At 40.6% G+C, this 18,588-nt stretch overlaps 1 protein-coding gene across 10 annotated transcripts in view; it reads right to left on the bottom strand.

Annotated features, from left to right (window-relative positions):
* CELF4 (CUGBP Elav-like family member 4) overlaps positions 1–18,588 on the bottom strand; it is a 599,657-nt gene that overhangs the window by 540,566 nt on the left and 40,503 nt on the right. The window lies entirely within an intron of this gene.

The raw sequence follows: 18,588 nt of genomic DNA, 5'->3' as shown, positions 1-18,588 counted from the left end.
CCCCCACCTCTATTTTCCCTAATGCTATCTGTCTGTCTGTCTTACTCTCTGGCCAAATTGTATACATACATCTGCCAGCCCAGAAGATGGCTTTTGATTTCTCCCTATTATCCAGAGTGTTCTGATTACCCGATCTGGGCAGCCCTGACAGCCCTAGATGGATGGAACAATGGCAAATCTCTTTTAAGATTTCATGCTTATCAACACCTATCATTCCTCAGATGAACCAAGAAATAGGCACTTATTATTTGGGGCTAATGACTTCTGAATGTTTTTTATTTTAATTTTTAATTTATATGTTTTCATCTAGCTCAGACATTGTGGACTCTGGAAGTAGACATAAAAGTTTATATGGGAGAGGACGTGTGTGGGTCTATGTGTGTGTTTGTGTGAGAGGATTGTGGGTGTGTGTGTATTTCTGTGTGAAGTGGAAGTATAATGATTCTCTTAATTTAGTTGCTAGGGATACAACTGACCTGTGAATAGATACTGACTTTTATTTGAAGGGTAGGAATGATTAGATGGACAGTGGATAGGATGGGTTTCATATAGAAAGTACTTTCTAAATACAGATTGATTTATCACAATGAGAAAACATTGGCTCTGGAATCAGAAAATCTGGGTTCAAATTCAACCTCTGACCCTACCTTTGGGTCCTTGGGCAAGTCACCTAACTTTCCTGGGTCTCAGTTTCCTCATATTTAAAATGAAGAGGTTTGATGAAGGGGATCTCTGAGAGCCCTTCTAATTCTAGATCTATGGTCCTATAATAATATGAGTAAGCTTTCATTAAGTATATTAAATGATTACTAAGAGTCAAATACTGTGCTAGGTCCTGGAGACAGTTTTGGCCCTCAAGGAGTAAAGTGAATATCAAATATATTTGATGTGTGTTGATAACAACTAGAAGGTTCAGGAAAGACTTCCGTAAAGGAAACCACTCTTGGACTGAGGAGAAGGAAGAATCAATCTAGGGCTTCCAAGGGGCAATGGTGAGGAGGGAGAGCTTTGCACTCATGGGGGCATAATCTATGCAAAACCAAGGAGGTTTGAAGTAAAATATCTTATTCTATTGTTACAATCTGTCATAGGATCTTTTCTAAGTGCCTTATTATGGTAGACTTCATTTTAAATACACACATATGTGTGTATATGCATGTGTATGTGTGCATATGTGTATACACACATATAAACATCTATGTTTTACTAAACAGAAAACTGGTGGGAGCAGAAGATCCCTAGTTGACAAAAGAAACCACCACCATGTTCCTTTAAACAAAAATGATACCTAGTTTATATAGTATTTATTATAACACTCTAACATCCATCATTTCCTTTGATTCTCAAAGCAACTCTGTGAGGTATGGAGGATGGCATTGTCTCCATTTTTAAAAGGGGGAAATCAAGGCACAAAGAAATCAAATGCCCTGAGATTACACAAGCCAATTGCTGAGGTTAAGACTAAAATCCAAGTTTCTTGATTTTAGTTCAGTGTTCTTTCTATACCTAAGTGCAGAACTTCACTCATGTATTTAAAAACAAGAATAATTAGCTAATTAATTAATTCACTAGAGGCTGAGTTTCCTTGTCCCACCTATATTGGAAGTATGGTAGCCACTCACTGGCCCTACCCTGATATTAATCAACACATAAACTTTAACCTTCTTTAGTGTTTGGACCTGGGATGGCTCACTCCTCCTTAGGCATATTGGTGACCTTTTGCTTCCCAGGGGGTTTCCCAAACCCTACCTCCCATGTTGGTGCAGAACTTGGTGTGGCTTTAACCTGATTGACTTTAGACCTTCTGTAGCTCAGAACCTCTGACCTCAAGCAATCCACAAATCTCAGCTGTTCCCAGCAACAGGGGTTACAGGTGTGTACCACGCCTAGCAGTATTTTTCACAAATTGACTTCACCTGACACCTTTCAGTAATTCAATCACTTCATCAAGGTAGATCTTCATTTTCTTGGCTATAAGTCTGTCCCTTTCTTTCTTGCATATAGGGGTTAAATTCGTTAGGAATCATGACTGTAGATCTGGAAGGGGTCGTAGAGGACCCACTCAAGTGGCCTGTAAAACTCCTCAGTGCTGCCCAATACAGATTAAAATGTAATTGGGAAATGTTTAATAAAGTAAATAATAATATAATACAGCATAGATAATGTTTAGTTTTGTAATTTATAGTTTTCTAAGTCAATATGTAACCTATAGGATCTGTTTCTGTTTGGGTTCATTGGGTCTATTAGTGCTCTAGACATTGCTCTGTGAGTGCTCCAAAATTATTGATCAGGAAAGGCAACTATATAACTCAGAAATTATTGATAAGGCACAATAAATAATAATAGCTAGTATTTATATGCTTAAGGTTTATAAAGCACTTTACAATGTTATGCCATTTGATGATCACAACAACCCTAGAAGATGAGTGCTATTATTATTATTCCCATTTTACAGATGAGGAAATTGAGGCAGATAGGTATCCCAAAGCTGGTGAGTCTGGGGCTAGATTTGAACCCAGGTCTTTCTGACTCCAAGTCCAGCCTTCTATCTACTGTGCCACCTAGCTGGTGGCATGGGAAAGTGGGACTAGGTATGTGTGTGGACGAAATAAAACACCTACAATTAACCAGCAGTAAGGTATGATGGAAAGAACTTTGGACTGGGTATAAGAAGATCTGAACTCTCTTTTTAACTCTGTAATTACCTGCCTGTGTGATCGTGGGTAAGTCATTTTGACCTCTCTAAACTTTGGTTCTTTCATCTGTAAAATAAGGAGTTTGAAGTAGGTCATCTTGATGGCCCATTCCAGAAGGAAATCACATGATTCTGTGATGTTTGTAATATAGCATGATTCCGTGAATTTTCTGAGTCTCAAAGTCATCCTTGGACAGGAAAATTTCAGTTAATCAGAATGCTCACCCAGTTGGAGCAGTTTCCTTAAGTCCAGTCCCAGGTGGCAGAAGCAAATCACAAGAGGATCTTCTCAGCAGAGAAGCATTTAACGAATACCTATAGTATGTAGAGATCTGTTTCCATGTCAGGATTTTAGAGCCCCTTTCTATTCCCCACCCCTAAACACACACACACACACACACACACACACACACACACACCTTTTGGGGTTTGGGCCATATCTAGCCCATTGTCCTGCATCTTCCCCATCACCATCCTCAGTCTGGGACCCAGAATCTCCATTCTCTGAAGTTTGACCTAAGAGAATCCTGCTCCAGCAATTAATTTACTGTGGTTATTGGGAATAAAGGGCTTTTTTTTCTCTTTTAAACAAAGTTGAAATATAAAATGTTTGGGCTTAACTCTCCCTTGCCCTTAACAATCAGTTAAGAAGAAACCCCATTTCCTGATCAATTTAATAACTCAAGATAACTGCCCCCACTGCCCGATTCTAAACACAACCAAAGTTTTCTAAAGAAGAAATCACATTTAGAACCTGCTTGAATAGGAACTGAAACTTGATAGAGTCCGAGTATCCTAATGTTCCCTGAGACAAACATGAATCACCCTGTTATTTCACTGGGTTCAAGTCCCTGCAGAGAAGATTCAGAGACTGAGCTATAGCTTGTAATACAGAATGGACATGTATCTCTATTTCAAGTCTCAGTTTATGCCAGAGGCAGCATGGTACAATAGAATGAGGGCCAGATTTGGAGTCAGAGGACTCCACGGGCACTCAGGAATTCAAATCCCAGCCCTTTAATTTACTACATGTATGACTTTGGGTAAGTTAACCTATAAGGGTCTCAGTTCTCCATTAATAAAATGAAGGGTTTGGACTAGATCAGAAGTGTCTAACCTGGGCCCCTATCACTCATAAGTGAGTCTGAAGTAGATTAAAAATGTAATTGGGAAATATTTGAACAAAATAAAATACAATAGAACATAGATAATGCTAATTTGTGGTTTTCTTTTTTTTTTTTTAAAGCAATCAGGGTTAAGTAACTTGCTCAAGGTTACATGGCCAGTTATTTCTGGGTGTGGTGCTGAGTATCTGAGCCCAGATTTGATCCAGGTCATCCCGACACTGGAGCCAGTGCTTTTACTCACTGAGCCACCTGGCTGCCCCTAATTTGTGGTTTTCTAAGCCAATATGTGGCTGGCAGGGAACTTTGTATGTGGTTTAGTGGCACTGCCCACTGGGTGCCTCACTAAGGAAGACTTCATTTTAAATACACATATATATGAAAATCTGTTTTACTAAACTGAAATTTCTATTTGAGTTTGACGCCACTGAATTAGATGACTTCTGAATTCCTTTCTAATTTCACATCTTTCACCATCTTCCTCCCTGAAGCCTTCTTGGATTATCCTACTCTCTTTCTCCACCATCATCCCAGATCACTTAGTGTATGAACCATAAAATTTCATCCTCAATGCTACTTTGGCTGATGCAGCTTCCTCACTGCTCCATGTGTGAGTCTTATCTCACCAATTGGACTTTGAGCTCCTTATAGAGACACAGGGTCATATGTCAACTGCATGGCATAGACAAGAATCCTGAGAAGCTGTAAAAAAGGGAAAAGCAGTAACTGGAAATAATTAAATTCCTCCAGGGAAAGCATCTTGGAGAAGAAATCTTTATAGGTGATATCATCCTGAGGCAGGATGGCTAAGTGGATAGAGTGCTGGCTCTGGGGTCAGGAAGACCTGAGCTTAAATCTGGCCTCAGATACTCAGATACTAGCTGTGTGACCCTGGGAAAGTCACTTAACCTCTTGTCTTAAGCTACTGGAGAAGAAAATGGCAAATCACTCCAGTATCTTTGCTAAGAAAACCCCATGAACAGTACAGTCTATGGGATCATGAAGAGTCAGAACAGCAACAACAAATATGGTCTTCTCCCTGCCTCTGAGGAGGACTATCTTTGGTACCCTCAGGTGTGTTGGTAGTGCAGCTGAATTCTAACCAATTGACATAGTATTGATTCCCAGGCAATGAAGGTGAGAAATATGGTTGTAGCAAGAAGAAGACTAGAACACTATACCAAGAATCTGGAGAACTAGGTTCTTATCCTAATTGAAGCCTAGGCTGATCCTTTTGTGACCTCAGTAGAGGAATGAGAATTTTAATTATGTTCCTTAGTGATGAATTGGAATCAATTTTAATCAAGAGAGCTTGACTTTGAAACTTCACTAGTTGTATGACCATGAGCAAGTCACTTAACCTCTATAAGCCTTAGTTTTCTCATATGTATAATGGGACTTTCTCCCCACAAGTTGGTTGGGGAGAATGTATGTTGACAAGCTAAAAGCATTTTGGAAATGGAAGTAACTATAAAATTGGGGGGAAATAACATCCATATATTTTATTTGCCTCTCAGAGCTGTTTTGAGAATCATATGAAATTGCAGACAAGAAAGACTTTGAAACATATTCTGTGTAAACACGGGAGTGTCAAAACCCAATGTACTTCCCAGTCCTAGTTTAAAATAAAACTATATATGTGTGTGTGTGTGTGTGTGTGTATGTATGTGTGTATGTATATAACTCTCACTCCCCTACCCCCAGCCGGAACCAAACAGCCCAGATGTATCTGTGTGGAGGTTAAAGTTGAGTTTGTGCATAAGGTAATGTGTTGTGTTGTATTGTGGGAGAGAGCTGAACTGGGTGTCAGGAATACCTGGGTTCAAATTCTATGTCTAAGGTGATACTACTACACATCCTTTATGGTCCATCTTGAACCCTACTTTCTCCTTGAAGCCTTTCCTAACTCTTCCAATTCATACTGATCTTTCCAGTTTCTGAGCTTTTGTAACCCTGAGTCTGAATCACAAAATATAGCAGCACAAAAAGAACTTTCTTCCTGACCTTCCCCAGAGCTTCCATGACTCCCAGCCCCAGAAAGGGAGAATGCAGGGCATTACCAGGGAAGGAGAGGGCGTTAGAGAGGCCTGTAAATATTTCAGTCCTGTTCATAGGCTAGAATATTCCCAAGAGCAGGAGCATTAATGATGCTCAATCCCAGCTCTCCACCTGCCACATATTTCTTTCACTGGAGATACACTAAACCTGCTATGTTCCCAAAGCACTGGGAAAATATCTAGCTCTCCAGACAGCATGTGCACTGGGGAGACCCCCAGATTGCTATAGGGGTTGTACACTGAGGAGAAATCTAGTCCATTATGGAGTCTGCTTTGAGAGGAGAGCAAGGACTATCCCTTTCATCATTTATGGATTTATCTAAGAAATTATGAGGGCCTTTTCTCTCAACCAGAGTTCTCTTTCCCCCTCCCCTCCCTAAAGTTGCAAAGTGAATTTAATAATTATGTGTGTATTGTGTTGGGTATGTGCCATGTTGGGTCTCAAGGACAAACCCACTACAAAGTTGTGAAGTTCAACAAGTTTGTCTTTGACATTCCTAATCTTCCCTGTCCTACTTTCCCCCAGATGCCCTTGGACAAAGTATTCTAATATTGAGGCCTTTCGCCTAGGTCTGTCCTTCCTGGGAAGTGCCCTATATTCTGGACCTATCCCTTTTTCTCTATGCTATCTGTACCTTCCAATCAAACCCTGATTTCAGTTAGCTGTTACACAGGGAAGAATATGATAGGCTTATTCACACTCAGATGTTATTGGGTGGTGATGGCTTCATTTGTTCTCTCTCTCAGGAGGATTTGCATTTTAACAGGAGAGTATGGTACTGGTAGTGTTGCATTGACCTTATATTATAGGTTATCAGGGGAGATACTTTTGGGAAAGTGGTGAAAAAGTTCGTATTCTTCGCATGGCTCCATTCTAGGCCACTGCTTGTTCTTCCCATTGTTAAGTTGAGCTTTTTGGGTACTTGAGGCATTGCCCAAGCAGCTACTGAAATTTGGGGGGCGGGGAGGAAAGAAGGTACAAAATGAGGGGCTCCTTTGTCACTGGGGAGACACTTCATCTGCACACAGTGTGGGGGAGTAGTCATTTCCAACACTTAAGCCTGGAAACCACAAGGGAACCTCATGCTTCACAATTACCATGTCCCTGAAAAGTTCAATTGTAAAATTAATTGGTTATGTAAATTAGGTCACACCCCCTTCATTAAAGTCCTCCTTCAGTGCCTCATCTTGGAGTGGAAGTGAGCCTGGGTTCTCAAAGACTAGGACTGTGGAATACAAGCTTTGGCAGAATCTACTAAACTGATAAGAGTATGAGTTTGAACCTGGTGATTGACTCGGTGACTCTTGTCAAGAATCACTCTAGCAAAGGTTGGGGAGGTTCATTTCTAGGCCGACTGTAGGGTGCTGGATGGGTTTTTCCACCACCACAACATTTAAGGACACATCCATTAAGTCACAGAGTGGCTGTCATCTGAATTGGTCTGTGGAGTCTCTAACACCTAGATCCTTGAAAGATTGGGGTCACCCCCTCAGTTTCTACATCTGTAAAATGAAGAAGCAGGGCTTTATGATCTTTGAGGTTATCTAGACCTACCTCTGTGATCCCAATGAGAAAAAAAAACCACACCCATAGATCTTTGCATTGGTAAAACAAGTCACAACTCTTTTACTATTTATAAAATGAGGAAGTGGACTGAATGAATTTCAAGATCCCTTTATATTACAAAACGCAAAGAAAGATCACCATTTAAAGAATTCTTCTCGTGAGTCTTCTTGTAGAGTGAGGAGCTATCTGTAAAATGAAGCATCACTCCCTAATTTATCTTTTTGGTTTAAAGTAGATGCTCATGTATGCTATTTGCTTAAGGCAGGGAAGGAGGCATTATTTACATTGTAGGTCATTGGTATTTTCATTCTTCTTTTCTAAGATCTGTTGTAGCCAGTTCAATCCAAATCAGTATAATTTAAGAAGCATTTATGGTAATGATAGCTAGCATTTATCGTATAGACCTTTAAGGTTTACAAAGCTTTACAAATATTATCTCATCTGATCCGTACAATAACATTGTGAGAGAGGTAATATGATCTCTGTTTTAGGGAAACTGAGGCAGATAGAGGGTAAATGACAGAGTCATACTGGTAGTTTCTGAGGCCAGATTTAAACTCAGTTGTTCTTGATACTAGGTCCAGTGTTCTTACTCATTGTACCAACTAGCTGCCTCTAATCCCGACTATGCTCCCCAGTCATGTACTAGGCAGTATAGGGAGAGAGAGGAAAAAAAAAAGAATTGGTCTGTGTCCTTTAGGAACCCAGTCCAGTTGAAAACGTGAGACAGTCATGAAATAGAGAGTGATACAAGACTGAATATGATTAAGTGCTATGTTTATGTTCAGGGGAGAGGTCCCCTCAACAAGGTATTACTGTGGAAAGTCCTGAAGGGAGAGTCAGAAAGCCATGATTAGTGTTCTAAATCTACCACTGACTTTTTATGTGACTTTAAGTAGCTACTTAAGCCTTCTGGGTCTCATGTCCCTCATCTGTCCTTCGGTCATTTCATTCCTGACCCCATTTGGGGTTTTGTTGGCAAAGATACCACAGTAGTTTGGTATTTCCTTCTCCAGCTCATTTTACAGATGAGGAAACTGAGACCAACAGGGTTAAGAGACTTGCCCAGAGTCACACAGCTAGTAAGTGTCTGAGGCCAGATTTGAACTCAAGAGTCTCCTTGACTTCCGGCCTGGCACTCGATACACTGTGACACCCTGTCCTACCTACCTCAAAGGGAAGTTGGAGAAACAAATGGAATATTAGATATGAAAGTATTAAACATGAAAGTGCTTTGAAAAGTATCAATAAGTATAGAAAGGAGGGACTAGTATAATCATTGTCTTTTGCTCTCCATAATGCTGCTTTTCTTCTCCTTTTTCCCTCTCTCTTTCCTTTGGTTGTTAAGTTGGCTTAGGTGACCTTCTAAGGTCTCTTTCAACTTGAAAATTCTAGGACTCTCTGTATTTTCCATCAGTACTATGTTGCCTGTGGAATACTTGAAAGAACTAGGGATATGTAGAACGTTAGAGATGAGAAGACTTGATAGGGAATGGGTATAATATCAAATTTCAAAGGATTGTCAAGTGAAAGAGGGACCAGATTTGTTTTACTTGGTCCCATTCAGGTAAATTTTTGAGCAGAGAAGAGAAGGTCATTTGTCCAGGGTTTTGTTGAGGGGAGGTTTCCTGCCTTGGTTGGGAGGTTGGATGAAATGACCTCTGAGGTCTTTTCTGGTTCTAAGAGTCTATGATTATAACAGGCTCTTGTGCTGAGTCTAAGAAGAAGACCCCTACATGAGTTAATCTAATCTCCTTTGATTTACTGTCTATCTGTGCCATTTATTTTTACTTTCTTTTTTTTCCTCTTACCTCCTTCCCACTGGGGCGATTTGGTCACCTTTCCCAAGAGATAATGTTCTGTCTTGCTCTGTACTGACAAGCACTTTCTTGGCCTTATCTTTCATCTTTTCTGGGTTCAGGAGTAATAGACTTTTTCCTCGTTTGGGATCAATAAGTACAAAAAGAAGACGGGGAAAAAAAGAGATCAAGAAAAGATGGAAAAAAAATCAGTGGAATAAAAAAAAGAATGGATAAGAAGAAACAAGTCTATATCTTAGAACCCTTACATTTACCAGGGCTGTCTTCAAGCTTTGGAGGGGGGTGGGTTTTTAAGTGGGAGAACTATAGTTTAGGGTATGAAGGTCTTTTATTTGCTTTATAACCAAGGGGCTGGGACAAGAGTACAGGCACCAGATGAGATGGGGCTAGCTAATGGCAAGGAGATGAAACAGACTTAGGGCTTGATGCACAGGCCTTCAGAAACTCTCACCTTTAGTATAAGAAAAGTATCTCTCTCTTTTCCTAAGTCCTTGGTCTTCTCTGGCTACCTCACCCCCTCAATTCTAGGTAACAATTCTAGGTGAGTCCTTGGTCCTAGTTTTGATGGAGACTCTGAGAGGTTGGCCTTTCCGCTTGATGGCTCCCTTGAATTTCCCTCTGTGACCTATTAGGTGAAGATTTCCCTAAATCCTTCCTAGCTTTAATTCATTTCCAGAGATGCCCTAGAGAATCACTGCCCATTGACCATGATTTGATTTGGTCTTCAAACTGCTTCCTCTAAACCCCTGGTCGCCTATTCTGATAAGAATAATTTCTACCATGAAGTAGCTCTTCTTATGGACTCAGACTAAGACCAGGATCATGTAGGCAGCATTGTATATTCAAAAGAACTGGAGGGAGAAGAGTATTTCAAATCCAAAGCCTGCCATTTATAACTGTGTGACCTGGGGCAAGTCACTTTAAGTCTCCAGACATGTATTCTCATTTGTGAAATGGACAAGGTGATCTCTGAGGTTCTGTCCACTTCCAAATCCTGTTGTCAAAGATTTCTATTGGGAGGGCTGGCTAGGTGGCGAAGTTAATAGAGCATACTAGCACTGGAGTCAGGAGGACCTGAGTTCAAATCCGACCTCAGACACTTGACACAATTACTAGCCCTGTGCCCTTGGGCAAGTCACTTAACCCCAATTGCTTTGCCTTCCCCCCTCCAAAAAAAAACCAACATAAAAAAGATTTCTATCTTCTTGTGGTTTTCAGAATGTTGACTATATCTGACACCGCATGAGACTGAAATGATGCCTTTGTAAAGGCTATGTACTCAGTTGGGGCTTAATAAGTGTTAAAATTAGTGGAATATAATAAAAAAAAAACAAAGACATGGATGGGACTGAGAATCAGGATACTAGGATTTTTATCTTGACTCTACCAGTAAATAATTTTGTGGCTTTATCTATTTCAGGTTCTCAAAACTTTTCTTCCAGTCTCCTAACTCACCCTCATTTATTCCTGCATGTCCTTGACAGAGAAATATTTCCGTAATTCCCCTTTGTATCATTTTCCTGCTTAAAAAATTTTGGGGGTCCCCCATTGGTTTCAGCAGTGGTCTTCAAACTTTTGGAATCACACACCTTTTTTAGTAGAAAATTTTTTTGCACACTCAATGCACATATATTTGCTTATTTATAAATTATATCCTTGCATTAGGGAGGGACTTAGTGGCTAGAGGGCTGTCATGGAAACCAGGAAGACCTGTGTTCAAGTTCTACCACTGACGTACTGGTTGTCTGACTCTGGCATTTAACCTTTTCAGTGTTCTAGGCACCTCTCCAAGGTTATAAATACAGAGAAGGTGTCTGCTTACAAGTGGTAGAGGGACATTCCTCACCCAATAAAGTCACAAGTCCTATCTTTATTATCTCTGTACCACTATCCCTATCCATGCACTACTGGACTAATAATTTTATATGTTATCAAACAAACAAACATAAATAAAAAGGAAGACATAAATAAGAAATAATATTTCATCCTAGAGGTAATAAGAAACCACTGAAGTTAAGTAACCGGGGGAGTGACATGGCAAAACATGCATATTAAGAACATCCCATTGGCTGCTGAATGGAGTATGGATAGAAGAGAGGGACACTTCAGGCAGAGGAGACAAATCAAGGGGCAATGGCAGTCATCCAGGGGAAACATGGCGAGGGTCTGAACTGAAGTGGTGACCCTGGAAGTAGTGGGTAGAAGGTACATACCAGAAGTGATGTCAAGGTGAAATTGACTTGACAAATGATTCCTTATGTGGGTTGATGGAGAGTTTAAGGGTCCAAGGATGCCACTGAGGTTTTAATCCTGGGTGATTAGAAGGATAATACCTTCCATATGAAAGTATATTATAACTACATTTATCTGGTACCTACCTATTTATTGTTGCTTAATGTGGTCTATTCCTTTAGACTATGAGTTCCTGTGTTTTGAACTTTCTTTCTATCATCAAAGCTTAGCACAGTGCCTGGCACATAAGAAGCACTCAGTAAAGCTTGTTGACTGACTGGTGCCTTCTACAGAATTAGGGAAGTTAGAAAGAGTTAGGTTTGGAGTCAGGGTGGGGGATAGGGGCAAAGTAATGCAATTGGAACCTGCTCAATACAGTGCTTTCCCACTGAAAAGTGAGAAGTGTGTGTGGAATTGGGGAGAGGGATTTGCTCAGTGGCCATTGCCTAGCTTAACCAAAAGTAGAAGGTGAAAGATTCTACACCCCCCCCCCCAGCTGTAAATGGCTGGGTTGGGTTAGGTTAAAAACTTGAAGAGGGACCCATAATCCTAGTAGCCACTGGTGGAAGAAGGTTGAGTGAAGGAATGCTGAAAGGTATGGTTACAGTAGTTGTGCTGAAGATAAGTCCTTAATTCAATTTGGGGGTGGTAGTGAGACCTATCTTCTCATGCTCTTGTGAGCTGATGACATTCCTCTTTAGGTCATGCCACAGCCCTCACTTGGGAGACCAGCAGTCTATAGTACTGGTGTCAAACTCCAGTCACTAAACCAGCCCCAATACTGGCTGCATATTGACTAAGAAAATCATATGTTAACATCATCTCTGTTCTATTGTATTTTTATCTATGAAATGTTTCCCAATTATATTTTAATGCATCATATATTTGATATCTCTGGTCTATAGGATAAAATTCAAATTCCTTGGTTTAGCATTCAAGTTTTTCTACAAAATCTGGTCCCAATATACCTTTTCAGCTTGATATCCCACTGTTCCCCAACACATAATTTATGTTCTAGCTATGTTTGGGCTGCTTATGATTACTGAGGACTCACTGAGTTTTAGATTTGGAAGGGAATTTAGAAATCATCTAGCTAACATTTTTACTTTTAAAACTAAAGAAACTACGGTCCAAAGAGTTCAACTTTTCCTAAAGTCAGGCACATTCTGCTAGGCAAAGATGAGATGGGTATAGTACCAGGACTCCTGTTTCCTAGATCAGTAACCATCCCATTGCTCTACAACTATCTCTCTAAATTCTGGCTAAGAAAAAAAAAGCAAACATATTGGGTCATGTTCTCTGACCAAAAAAAGCCTACATGTATATGTGGAAATAATTTTTTTTCCCTGCCTCAAAATTTAAACTGGGCCTCAATTTTATCATCTGTCAAATGGGGATAATTTGACAATTAACAGTTATTGTCAAGAATCAAATGAGATAATAGATGGGAAAATACTTTGAAAAGAATAAAATGCTATAGCAGTGGTAGACTTTATTATAATAAATGCAGATGATATTGCCTGAGGCTGAATCTAACACCCCCCACCCCCCACCTCCCAAGGGAAGTGGAGTACTGAGACAATTATTCAGGTCCCAAGCACACTTTTCCCTCCTGCCAATTTTCCTGTTAACTCAGGTGGAAGTGATGTATTTGTCATGAATTTTCAGATTTTTTTTTCTTTGACTGGCAGGTATAGACATAGGCTGGCCGACTGATGGGCTTGTGAAGCAAGAGTGGCTTGCTACCAATTTGGGGCCACTCCGCTGACTGACCTCATTCCCCAGGGCCTACTTTGAGGCACTGTGAGGAGGGAGAGAGGAAGAAGGGAGTGACTCAACTGAAGGCTTTCATGACAATAATGCTAATAATAACCGCTTACTCTTCGATAGTACCTTGTGCTTTTTAAAGCCCCCTTTCTATCAATTAACTCATTTGATCCTCCCAATAGTTTTATGAAACAAGTAGAACTGGGAATTATTAGCTCCATTTTTTTTTTTTACAGATGAAGAAACTAAAAGATAAGTGATTTGCCCAAAGTTATATGTGGGACTTCAGCCCAGGTCACATGATGCTTTCTCTTTGCGCAGTCTCCAGAGATGACTAGATACGCTATGAGGATAGTGGAGAAAACTTATTTACCAACGAACTGAAGAGAGAACTTCATCCTGTCCTTTCTGAAGGTCAGGAGGCAGGCCCCCCAAGGGAATATGGTTGGACCCTGATTTAAGAATTCTGGCTATGCATAAATCCCAATGTGTAAACCAGATCAATTAAGGGGAGACTATTCCTATTAAAAAAGGATTCTTCACTTTATAAAAGGAATCTCATGGGCTCTCTTCTAATGAGCTCCCACAGTGCATTTAAAATAGGATTTACTTTACAAAAAATTTAATTTACATGCAAACATTAGGCAACAGAGGTACTGTGTAAAGCGAGGCCCACCTGTATCTATTTAGCGTGCCTGGCAGTCCCTCTCCTGGAGAAAGCTGGGAGCTGCAGAGATGGGGAGAAATTAGGGGAAAATGAAAAGGGAAAAAAAACCCAACAACCCACTACTGAATTGAATTCATTTCTTGTTTCAAAGGAAGACCACCAACCTTAACATCTGTCTTTGTTTTTTCAGGAGTTTGGAGAATCTGGTTTGCATGGTTCTTATGTTTTATCTGTCCTCATCTCTATTGCTGGTTGACTTATTACAAAGCCTTTGAAAAACAAGTTCTTTTTTTTTAGTGGCAATGCTGGTGTCCCCAGCCAGGCTGGTTGGTTTGTTAGTGAACAGACTCACCCCTGCTGAAATCCCTATATCCCTTCCATTACCAATGTGGGCTTCCGATGCACTGGAAATATTTGCAGTGTGGCTGGCAGGGAACATTTCCCATATTCACATAGTTAAATTAGTTAGCTGGATAGAAACCTCAGTGATGATATATCTAGTTGTCAGTCGTGACTTGGTGCTAATGGCACTACAATTTGGTTACAAATCCTGCCATCATTAATCATCTGCCAGGAACATGCAGAGAACTGGGCTGTAGGCCTGGGTGCTGGTGGCAGGTGGGGGACCAGTCCTAGTTCAGCTTGAGGTGGGGGCAAGTCTGGCCTAGTTCTAGCCTCTCCCCTTTTCTGGTTTTTGGTGGCCTGATCTGGGACCCTCTCCTTTACTACCCCACCTTCCAGGGTGATACATGCCTCTATTTATTAGTATTATGCTACTTATGGTAATAGCAGACCGTACACTATTTCTGAGCATTAACATCTGCTCTGAGCAGCCGACTTTCACTTACAGAAACTGATTTCGGTTCAGTCAAGCAGATAAACAGAGAAATCAAAGCAGGTGGCTGAAAGTGAAGGAGGAATTCTCAATTCCTGCATTCAACCGATGAACTTCACTAAAGCCATAATTAATATTCAGATAACTATATTCCGACACATAGAATAAACAAGATCATTTAAAGGATGCAAAATGCATCCCCAGGGCGGGAGGAGAAAAGGAAGGGGGGGGGCAGAGGAGGGAGGCAGGAGAGAAGAGAAAACAGAGGATTGAAAATGAATGCAGCCACTTCCTAGCTCTACCCTATTGTTCCATGTGGCTCTCGTCTGGGACAAGAACTAGGAATTAAGAGTAAAGTAGGCTAGCCTGGTGTTTGTGAAATGCTCTCCTGAGTCACCAAGGGGCAAGTTTCATTCGCAACACTTTTCAAAATGGGTTGAAAATGAATGCAAGCCCAGGTGCTAAGAAGTCTTCTGGGAGATTGCTGGACAGACTGGTCACTGCCTCTTCTGCCAGCTCATTTCTTTACTCATTTATGCCATATCAATGACCCTGCCAGTCCTTTGTGGAAAACTGGATTGCCATGGGAAGTGGAATCTGTGGCTTCATCTCCCTAAACTGAGTTTTCTTGAAAAGCTATGTTCACCCTTCATCAATGGGAAGCAGTTGAAAGATTCCTGGTCTGAGAATCAGGAACCATGGGGTTCTAGTATTTGCCCGCTGCACCACCCTCAACAAGTTATTGGACCTTCCCTTCCAAATCTGTAAAATGGGGCTGGTGTTGCTTGGAGTACCAACATCAGGGGTGGCTTTGAAGAAAGCTCTGGAAATGGGAGTTGCTGTTATTATTACCCTCTCGAACAGTGTGGGGGAGTAAAGAAGAGATGGAGACTCTTGGGGTTACATAGCATACAGTAGTGAGAAGAAAGAAGTCTATAGAAATATGTTTAAATGTAATTTATTTCATATTGGATGTCTGTAGAATTCGGTCTCTTTAGGGTGAACGCTCCTTGAGAGCGTTCAAACACCATATGTTTGTGTGTGTTTTTTCCTATTCAGTACAACAGCTAGAATACGGAGAATTTCAGAAATGCTAAATGAGGGCAATTCTGTAATCTGGAACAATTTGTGAAGGCAAAAGTGTCTTTTTCTCCAAAGAGCACACGATGTCTTACATCTCTCTGAATTACATAGTTCCAGACCAGCTCTCGGTCCCCACACAACTCTGTGACGTACGTACATAGAGAGATACAGAAACTGACTCACTTTATCACGTTAGGATAAAATGATAGTAACAGGAAAAATTAGTTCAATCAGTCATTTCACATGCCATGCACAATTGTGTGTGTTCACACACGTGCACATAAATGCACATGCATGCATATCTGTTGTAGCTAGATATTTTGTAAGCTGGTATATTATTTAATATTGTACATGTAATGTGATCTCCGTGGGGATGGATAACTGACTCGGGAAAAGAAGTCTGTGACCGTGGGCTAAACACCAGAGGCCAGATTTCTCTGCATGTGTTTAAATTTGAGCCTGGCTAGGGATGGAGGAGAGAGGGCAGGGCTCAGTTCTCAGATCTGCATGGAGAAGCTCAGCTTCAGTTTTCTGACCTTCCCAAAGGGAGACCCATCCACTCAGGGATGGTGTACAACAGGCATCCAGACTGGCCATACAGATCCCAAAGGCAGAATTGTGCCCGAAGCTACTACTCACATCCTAATAATGAGGCTCCACTAATTTTGTTTTTTTCTCCTCCCTTTGTGGCACTCTAGTGGAAAGAATACCCCTATGGCAAAAGAATAAAAAAAAAAAAAGAAAAAAAAGAAAAAGTTAAAACTTTAATTTCCACTTTGGGGGTAAATTTATCTCCCTCCTGGCGGCCAAGTTCATATGCCCTCAGTTTATCTTTCTCCATCCACCAAAGCTCTTTCCAAGGCACTATCAAAACCCCTTTGGAATCACTTTCTTTGTGGTGGAAATTTCCCCTGATGCTTGAAATTTTTCTGGTTTCCTTGGAAATGAACTTCTCTCCGAAGCACAGCTGTTTACTGCAGTGGGGGGAGCCAGGCGGCCATTTCCCTTGAGAAAGGCTGAGCCTGCACGGAACTCTGTTGGGTATATGTTTTGTTGTCTCCTGGAAGAACTAAATGGAGCTAGGCTTTGGGGGTGGAAAGCAGGCCTGGAAGTTATACAAGCAAGAAGCTTTCTTTCACTCCTGCCTGATGCTTTGATGAATAATAAGCTTTCTCATCCATCCTTCAATCAACATGCATTCGTTTTTATGGAATGCTTACCATGTGCCCAGCTGTGTGTTAGAAACTGCTGGGTTTATAATTAAATCTCACACTTGGACTAATGCTTTTGAACTTTTATAGTGTGGTAACACTGTTAGGAGCATCAGACAGGTGCTGGTATGCCCATTTTGCAGCTGAGGAAATGGAGGCTTGGTGGGATTAAGTGAGTGGCTCAAGGTTACATGGCAGATCCCTCCCTAGGGTCCAGAGTTTCTGACTCCCAGTCCAATGTTTCTCTACCTCTAACACATGATCCCTTCCACACATTTGGAGAAACAGGAAACTTCCAGATTTGGAGTCAAGAGAGCTTCAAGCTTAAATCCTCGAATTTGACAATTAGCAGATATGTGAAAATAGGCAGGTCATTTAACCTTTTCAAGCCTGAGTTTCCTCAGTTAGAATTAGAATTCCTCTTATAGAATTAGAATTCTGTTGTTATTCTATAGTTATATAGAATTCTATGGTAACTATGGAATCCCATAGTTAGTAGAATAGCTACACTAAGAATGCCTCAGCATTGTTATGACAATTAAATGAGTTAATGCATGGTTCCTAAAGTGATACTTAATCATTCGTTTTGCTTTTTTGTGTCCCCTCAATCAGACCTTCATCTTCCATCCATTGGGATTTACTACTTTTTTGACTAGTTTTTTTATTCATCCTTTAAATACCAGCTTCGGTTCCATTTCCTCATTGAAGCCTTTCCTAAGACAATAAGGACCATTTCCATTGAATCTCCTTGTTTTTCCATCCTTCTTTTTGAAGTTAAACTTTGGGTCCTATTTGTGAAGTTTAGCTAAATGACAATTACCTTAACTGCTGCCTCCCCCCCCCTTCTCTCAAACTAATTTAAGACTTGTGGAATCTGAATTCCTCCCAGTTCCACAGGGTTTTATCCAAATTAAGTAAATCCACGAGAATGGATAATGGTTTCATCTAATTATAATTGCTCTGTGAGGTGGGGGGGAGGTATTATATCTATTTTACAGATGAAGAAACTGAGGCCAAGCAAGGTGAGCTGACTGACACTAAGGTCACAGACAAGCTTGTAATGGAGCAGGAACTAGAATTCAAATCTTCTAACTCCCATCAGCTGAGTTTTTCCACTAACATGTACTGCCTGTAAAGTCAACCCAGTTGCCCCCGAGAAAAGGTAATTGAGAGTCAATTACATCTAGCACATAGTGGACACTTAAGAAATGTTTATTGAATACTGGACAGCTGAAAACTTCTCTATTTGACAAATTCAAATTATTTTCTTCAAAGACAGTAAGATGTTTCTAGCTATCCCTTGGCCCATCTCTCTTCTCTCTCTTTTTCTCCTTCTCATCAAGTGTTCAGTGCAACAGAAACACTATCCATGGAGTGCTTTCTATCAGTACCTCCCAATTAAATTCTGTAGATGTTCATCTATGTTTCCTTTAGATTCTCATATATGTTACCAGAAAGTTATATCTAGTAATCTCTGATCATTGCCTTGATTTTTTTCCTCTGATTCCAATTTAATCCAACATGCAATTA

Source organism: Petaurus breviceps, unplaced genomic scaffold (genome assembly GCF_028583685.1).
Source record: "Petaurus breviceps papuanus isolate PSGF00001 unplaced genomic scaffold, PetGlider_PUasm1.0 151, whole genome shotgun sequence".
NCBI lineage: Eukaryota > Metazoa > Chordata > Mammalia > Diprotodontia > Petauridae > Petaurus > Petaurus breviceps.
The sequence above is the reverse complement of the archived record's forward strand: the minus strand, read 5'-3'. Positions and strand labels throughout refer to the sequence as shown.